The following is an 8,057-nucleotide window of genomic DNA, read 5'->3' as shown; positions in this document are numbered from 1 at the left end:
TAGGATCCAACCCCTTGTTTGATGGTCCAAATGCTCATTTTAAGGCCCAAAGCCTCATTTTTAAGGTCTGAAGCTGACAAATAAAAACCGGTCCCTAATGTTTACACTGGTTTTTTGGCCTTTAGAAGTTAATGTGAACCGCACGTGAAATAGGGAAAGAAGGGAAACTGCAGTTACCGCTTTTCTTAAATCAACGTCAGTCTGACTTGTCAGTCGGAGCACTCAAGGTCTGTAAAAACAGACAGAACCCTGGGAAGGGCGCATGTGACAAGGTCGGCTGCTGGCACACACACAGAACGACACCAAGTCACTTCTTGGCCTGATAGGTTAATGTTTGGTACGTTTTGATTTTGAGACATTTGGATTTGTTCAGCTGGGGGTGAGGTGACAAAACTCCCCACGCTGAGGCTGGCGTCACCTCTTGTGCCGCACACCAGAGGGTCTGGAAGCGTCTCCCAAAGAAGGCAGGACGCGCTGTGGCGATGAGGCGCAGGGCTCAGCAAACAAGCGAACCGACCCGCAGTCTGCTTGGGCGGGACTGGCTCCTCCATCCCCCCTTCCCTCCATTCTCCAGGCTTATACATCCCCCTCATCTCCCTTGACCCCCCCGCCCTTGCTCCACCCTTGTCTCCTCCCAAACAGGGCCCCTACCCCCCCGGTTATTTTTCCCCCTTGCTCCCAGGTTTGCCCCATCCCTGAACAGGTTTGGTGTTTCAGGAGCTGTTGGCTCCGTCCCCTTGGACTTCCACGGCATCACTGTTACAGTCTCCTGGTTACTGCTGGCCCTGCCAGACTCCTCTCCCCAAAACGACCCCAACCCTTCCGTCAGTCGTCTGTGCAGTGTGGCCGCCTCACCCATCCATCCCCTGAATTACCCGGGAAATCCAGCTCTTCCTCATGGCACTGTAACTCCGTCAGCTTCTCACCCGCTTTGCTACGGGCGCCCAGTTCTCTCGCCACGCTCAGGAGTTTCCCACGGTCTGTTCCGTGAGCTAAGGCTTACGCCAGTGTCCTGGGTTTGCGGGGCAAGGTTTTGGTAGTGAGGGGGTTACAGGGGTGGCTTCTGTGAGAAGCTGCTGGAAGCTTCCCCTGTGTCCGATACAGCCAGTGCCACTGGCTCCAAGACGGACCCACTGCTGGCCAAGGCCGAGCCCATCAGCGACGGTGGCAGCGCCTCAGGGAGAGTGTGTTTAAGAGAGGAAAAAGTTACTGGGCAGCAGCAATCGCAGCGAGAGAGAGGAGTGAGAATATGGGAGAGGAACAGCCCTGCAGGCACCAAGGTCAGTGCAGAAAGAGGGGGAGGAGATGCTGCAGGCGCCGGAGCAGCGATTCCCCTGCGGCCTGTGGTGAAGACCACGGTGAGGCAGGCTGTCCCCCTGCAGCCCATGGGCGGTGGAGCAGAGGACTGCCTACACCCCGTGGAGGGCCCCCACGCCGGAGTAGGCGGGTGCCTGAAGGAGGCTGTGACCCGTGGGAAGCCTGCACCAGAGCAGGCTCCTGGCAGGACCTGTAGCCCGTGGAGAGAGAGAAGCCCACGCTGGAGCAGGTTTGCTGCTGGTGACCCCGTGAGGGGGCTCACGCTGGAGCAGTCGGTTCCTGAAGGACTGCACCCCATGGAGGAGACCCACGTTGGAGCAGTTCATGGAGAACTGCAGCCCCTGGGAAGTACTCACGCTGGAGAAGTCATGGAGGACTGTCTGCCATGAGAGAAGACCCCACACTGGAGCAGGGGAAGTGTGTAAGGAGTCCTCCCTCTGAGGAGGAAGGAGCAGCAGGAACAACAGTGATGAACTGACCACAACCCCCATTCCCTGTTCCCTCCCGCCCCGTGCCGCTGGGGGGGAGGAGGGAGAGAAATCGGGATCAAAGTTAAGCCCCGGAAAGAAGAGAGGGGTCGGGGGAAGGTGTTTTAAGATTTGGTTTTATTTCTCAGTGCTTCTCTCTGAGTTAATTGGTAATAAATGACATTTGTTCTCCCATGTCAAGTCTGTTTTGCCCATGAGGGTAAATGCCGAGTGATCTCCCTGTCCTGATCTCAACCCACAAACCTGTGGTTCTATTTTTCTCTCCCCTGCCCAGCTGAGGAGGGGGAGAGTGATAGTGGCTTTGGTGGGCACCTGCCATCTAACCAAGGTCATACCACCCCAGCCAGGCCCTAAGCATGGGCTTGTGTGCCTTAACGCGTGCCCCCACAGCTGTCTGCGTGGCACGTCTTTGTCTCTTGTCCTCTTGCGAGCCTCGGTGACCCGTCTTCTCCATCCCATGGGGGCTCCCAGCACCCTCTCCTCTGCCCAGGCACCGTTTCAGCCCTTCGGTGTGATGCTTCCCCTTTGTGCCCAACTTGTCTGCCCGCAGCCTCCTGCCGCAAGGGCCTGCCGTGGAAGTCCTTGCCTTGCACAGGAGACTGAACTGGACTGAAGCGTGGTCAGCTGTGACAACTGGTGACTTTATTTCAAGAACTAAGTCGAGCGCAGCAAGTGTGTGCCTGGAGAGGAGCGTGGGCAGGACAGAGCAGGCCTCTGGCACTGCGGCTGCCTTTGGATCTCAGCAGGCTTTGCCCCAGGAGGAACGGGTGGTGCTACCCTGCAGCCTGCACTGGCTCCTGTTCCTCCTGCTGCTCAAGCCTTTATCCCCCTTAGGACCTGCAGGAGCTCCTGCAGCAGGTTAAAGAATTCCAGCAGCTTCTGCCGTGGAAACTGACAGGGCCTAAACCTGCCCGACTGGGTTGGGATCGGCCTTGGCCTCTGCACGGGGGTTGAGGTGAAGACTGGCTGTGGCGTTGGAGCAGCCGTTCCTGCTGGGCGCAGTCCCATCTGTACCAGAATCCAGTCGTAGAAGTGCTGCGTGGAGGTGTAGACTCCGGGCCGCTTGGCTCTGGCGCAGCCTTTCCCCCAGCTGGTCACCCCCACGAGCCAGAAGTAGTCGGCGTGCTTGTCTTGGCAGACGAGAGGACCACCGCTGTCCCCCTGCAGCGGAGCGGAGGAGAGAGAGAGGGTTCTGGTGTTGTTGGGTGGCCCCGGCAGCACTGTGGCTGGTCCCTTCTCTCTCCCAGCACCTGCCAGAGCTGTACCCACTGCCCAGAAAGGCTCTGCTCAGGTGCTGGAGCCTGCAGGACCTTGTCCGGGAGGGGCTGGCAGGCCTGCAAGGTCGGGCACTCTCCTCTCTGCCCCAGTGGATCCTGGAGGTGTGGAAGGGGGATGTGCCAGGACTGGGATGCGGAGCTCTGGGCTGGGGCAAGAGCACTGGGTGGCCTTTCTGGGCAGAGCGATGGGGCTCTGGGACAAGAGAGGTGCTGGGCAAGGGCCTGCAGACGGGGAAGGGGAGGCGAGCCCCGACAGCGGTGGGGACCCAGCGGCAGGAGGGCGACTCTCCAGGTGCAGCATGCGCCGGCGGACGTTTGGGCGCTGGCGACAGGGCTGCCTGTGCTGCTGGGGGCTGGCGCGGAGCACGCTCCTACCTGGCAGGTGTCGATGCCGCCCTGCGGATAGCCGGCACACACGTTGTGGGGGTGGATGGCCCCTCTGTACCAGCGGCTGCTGTTGCAGACCTTGACATCGATGAGGGGGACCTGGGCCTCCTGCAGGACAGCAGTCGATCCTCCAGCTGTGAGCACAGGAAGGAGTTAGCAGCCAGCAGCCCTTCTGTTCCCAGTTCTCCTCCCCTGTGTGGGCGAAGTCCTTCCCTAGGGCCCGCCTTTGCCCCTGCAGAGGCCTTGTGCCGGGCTTGCCCTTCCGTCTCGCCTTGGCTAACGGCTCGGGCCCCCCTCTCCGTGGCCGTACGTCCCCACAGCCCGACTCTGGCTTTCGCCGCCACTGCTGCCATAAGCCCAGCCCGCCTCCCCAGCGTGCCGAGCTTGCCCTCGGGACACGAGCACTGTTTGGGAACTCACATCTTGCCGTGGTGGCACCCCACCCGCTGACGTAGCAGTTTGTCAGCTCTGACACTCTCAGCGAGGCGTCGGGCACGCAGGCCAGCTGTACGTAGTAGCCGCACTGGACAGGCTGGTCCAGTTCCAGCAAGGCGATGTCGTTCCTCTCCGTGCCGTTACGGTAGTGTTCGTGAACCACCAGCCGCTGAATGTTGCGCACTTGGGTCTCAGGGCCCGGCTGAGCCAAGTGGGTGGCCCCGATCACCACGCGCCACATGGTGACGTGCCTGGAAGGCAGATGGAGAGAGAGGTGAGAGGGAGCAGAGCCACGTGCTGCAGCAGCCCCGCGGTTCCCTGCCTTCTGCTTCCCAAGGCAGGGAGGAAAGCAGCGCTGCGGAGGGTGCCACTGCCCTAGCACGCCTTGGGCACCAGGAACGTGGAGCTGGAGGCTGCTAGGAAGCGGTGGCGCGAGCCCAGCCTTCTGCGGAGCAGTCTCTCAGCTGGGCTCACCAGTGCCCTGGCACTGGGCGTACTGCAAGGCACCGGGATGGCAGGAGCTCGTGGGGCTGCGGACACGGCGCCTGCTGGTGCTGTGGGGATAGCCCCCTTCCCTGGTCCTCCTTACCTGGCCCCGACGAAGCAGTGGGCTGCTGTGAGGACCCACTGCGGGCTGATGAGGGACCCTCCGCACACGTGGCCCGTGCCCACTTTCCAGGGGTTCTGGATGCTGACGATCCAGGGCCAGGCCCCTGGCTGGGCACCCGTGCCACCCACCACGCGCGACGTGCCGGAGGGAGCTGCCATGGGCCGGAGCCCGCAGGTCCCACTGTAAGAAGAAACTCATGAGTGTGCTGCTGGACGGCTGTGCTGCTGTTGAGGCTGAAGATCAGCCGTCTTCCCTCCCCCCGAGGGGCTGCACGGATGGCAGGGCCAGGGAACCCCGTGGCTGTGCCTCCAGCCCTCTGTCCGCTTCAGCCCCATGGACGGGTTGTGCCAGCAGCCTGGGTGCTGGCAAGGAGCTGAGGCTCCCACAGGGGTTCGGGAAGCGGGGTGGCCACAGGGCACACGCGGGCCCCCTCCAGTGAAGCCCGTCAAGGGCTGCCCGAGCTCCCTCCCAGAGCCTCGGCCCACTTACCCACAGCTGTCCCACATGCCGTGCACAGGCCGGCACACGGCCAGCAGGACGAGGAGGGCGAGCACTTTCATTGCTGTTGGCGGCACGTGTCAGCTGCAAGAACGAGGTCTTGTTGCCTCCAGCGCAGCCGCTGACGTACTGCCCGCAGCAGTCTCGCTGCCTCTGATGGCCTTGGCCCTGGGGCTGATGTCACAGAGCCGCCGTTTCTGGGCGTGGGGCACGGTGGCCTCTCGGGGGGGTGAAGGTGGGGGTGTCAGCAACATGGGGGGTTTCCAAGCAGGAGGGGAGGCAGAAGCTGGGATCGGACCCCCCTGACGGACCCCTGCTGAACACTCTGCCTGCAGGATGAGGGCATGCAGGCCCCGTGGCAGGCAGTAGCGCCTGCCTCCGAGCGCTGCCTGCTCACAGCCAGCAGGAAAAGAGCAAGCGTGGCAGCACGGCCTCTTTGGGAAGTTCACTGCCACCCTGCTCTCCACAGCTGTTTGCCTCCAGGTCCTTCCCAAAAACCACACACCAGAGAACATAACTGCTCTGGGCAGGACGCACTTGTTGGGTGTTGAAGAGCCAGTCCGGTCATCGCCGCGGCAGGCAAGCAGCGATGTGCAGCCAAACAAGTCAAGCATCCCCCACACCAAGCAGGGCCAACTTCCCTGCACAAAGCCCAGTGAAACACAGATGCAGCACAGTCCACGCTGGCTAGGGCAGCCACAGCAACACCCTCTGGCAGGCTTCCTGTCCTCGCTGTCTAGGAGGTCTGTCGCCCTTCCGAGCCAACCCTGGCAAGGGCGATGGGGCGCCTGGTTCGTGCGGCCCAGGACGTGCAAGCTGAAGCTCCAGACAGAGAAGAATGCTCCTGCTCTCAGCCGCACATGTCGTTCTCCACGGCTTTGGGAAGCCCTGCACCAGCCTCATCTCACCAGTCCGCCTTCTGCAGCTGTATGGCGGAGCCTTGCCTTGCTCACGTGCTGGAGCGCAGGGCAGTCACGGGAGCACAGCAGCAGCCAGCCACCGTGCGTGGCATTTGCTGAGCAGGGCCGGGTCCCTGGAGGGGAGACAGCAGCGGCTTGAAGAACGGCAGCCTCCAAGCTCGTGAAAGGTGCGGGAGCTTCCTGCCGTCATCCTGGCTTGGGTGGACAGACAGAAGGCACTGTAACGGGTCTGCGTGGCAAGGTTTTGGTAGCTGAGGGGCTACAGGGGTGGCTTCTGTACGAAGCTGCTGGAAGTTTCCCCTATGTCAGATAGAGCCAATAACTAAGAGATGGGATTTAGGCAAGAACAAATCAGTCAGTAAAAACATGGTTTTGAGGGAAAGATCCTTGTAAATCTCTAAGCTAAGGGATTTAGTTTCTATTTTTTGTTTTAGAAAGCATAACACTTTTTTCTTTGTTGTTGTTTTTTTTTCCTTTGTTTTGTTTGGTTTGGTTTTTTTTAGGATAATCATGATTTCACCCAACACACTTGAAGCAAAGTATTTTCCTTTTACCTTTTCACATTTCAGTTCAACAGGTTTGGGGTTTGTTGCTGTTTCTGGACCGGTCTTAAAAGACTGCTCCTTCGTGGCTCCTGTCAAGAGTACGAACATGCTGCGGGAAATCAGACCCAGGAAACAAGCACAAATCTGTTCCACGTAGTTCCTGAAACTTATAAGCTATAGTTTCCTGGTGGCAAGGCAGGGATGTTGTTAGTAATTCTATTCCCTTCCTTCAGCTGGAAAAGCCCAAAACCTCAGAAACTTCCGTTCAGCATGAGATCAGGAGTGCCAGAGGCACAACAAATGCTGTGATTCTCTGGGGAGGCAGAGACATGACTGCTCCCAGGCACTGCAAAACCTGAGTGCCCAGGAGACAACAACTAGAAAGAGCTCTTTTTTTCCACTACAGGCAGCAACAGGATCTTACTTCCTTTCTCCAACAATTTTTTTTTGGTTGTTGAAGCTACTATGAATTTAGTATATTTGAAATTTCAAGTCTTTCAGGAAATCTGGCTGAACTCACTCACTGGATTCACAGGTTATTAAGGAAGGACAGCCAGACAGGCCTTGTTTCCCATGGCTGGAAACTTACCCAAGTCCAACACCAGAGATGGCCATGCCCAGAGTGTATCCTAGACTGAGAGATGGGAGATACTTATATGGATGTCTTTCAGGCCGCCTGATCATCTCGTTGTATGCTCTGGTGGTCGCTTCTGAATTGTGTCCACTTTTGAGGCTTAAAAACAGTGCCTTGCTCTGAGTATCAACATGCAACGCCTACTGGATCATAAATACTCTATTTTCCAAAATAAGAAAATCTCATCAGAAGCAGGCACAAAAATATTAATTCAATAAATAAAACTTACATTAATTCACACCCAAAAAAAAAATCCCCCCCTTTCTCTTCCACATAATTTTCAAAGGAAAGGAAACCCTCAAAGTTCTTTCTAAGAGTCCCAAAAGAAACTCCAAGGAAATAAAGATTATTTACTTTGCATATCCTGCAAGACAGTAAGCAACCTCCCAAAGAGGGTCCACAGACTCTTTTCAGTATCAAAAATTTCCCTTGCTGAGACAAAAGAAAAATAGATCTATGAAGAACTACTACCGTTTAAAACGCTGTGAGAGGCAGACCATTAATGCCTGTCCCTATCACCATACACAAGTGAGCATCCCGGGTTTTGTGTCCTTCACCAGTTTTATCGCGCGCTCCAGCGTTTCTCTGGCTTTGTGGACAGGGTTATCCCCAACCTACAAAGTTAAAAATAGACTGAAAATCTTTACTGCTAAACCCAGTACTAGCTTTTGGTAAACACAGTCCAACCTTGCTTATGAAAATTACTATATTGAGACAATATATTTTATTTAAGGGTTTAAATGCATATAATAAATAAAAAGGTTGCTTACATTACCCCAAAATAGCACAAATTAAAGGAAGAGTGATCACAAATTCTTAAGAATTAAATTAAAGGAAAATTTGGTTTAAACGTCTTCAGGCATGGTAGCAGTGTAAGGAGCATGACAAGATTGCTTAGGATCATTTTATCTGGTTTTTGGACTCTTCTGATTCTTCCTTTTATGAA

At 56.8% G+C, this 8,057-nt stretch overlaps 1 pseudogene; it reads right to left on the bottom strand.

Annotated features, from left to right (window-relative positions):
* Positions 1-2,581: 2,581 nt before the first annotated feature.
* LOC147412729 (acrosin-like) lies at positions 2,582-5,074 on the bottom strand (annotated as a pseudogene).
* Between the last annotated feature and the right edge of the window lie 2,983 nt (positions 5,075-8,057).

Source organism: Leptosomus discolor, unplaced genomic scaffold (assembly GCF_034619465.1).
Source record: "Leptosomus discolor isolate bLepDis1 unplaced genomic scaffold, bLepDis1.hap2 HAP2_SCAFFOLD_54, whole genome shotgun sequence".
Taxonomy (NCBI): Eukaryota; Metazoa; Chordata; class Aves; order Leptosomiformes; family Leptosomidae; genus Leptosomus; species Leptosomus discolor.
The sequence above is the reverse complement of the archived record's forward strand: the minus strand, read 5'-3'. Positions and strand labels throughout refer to the sequence as shown.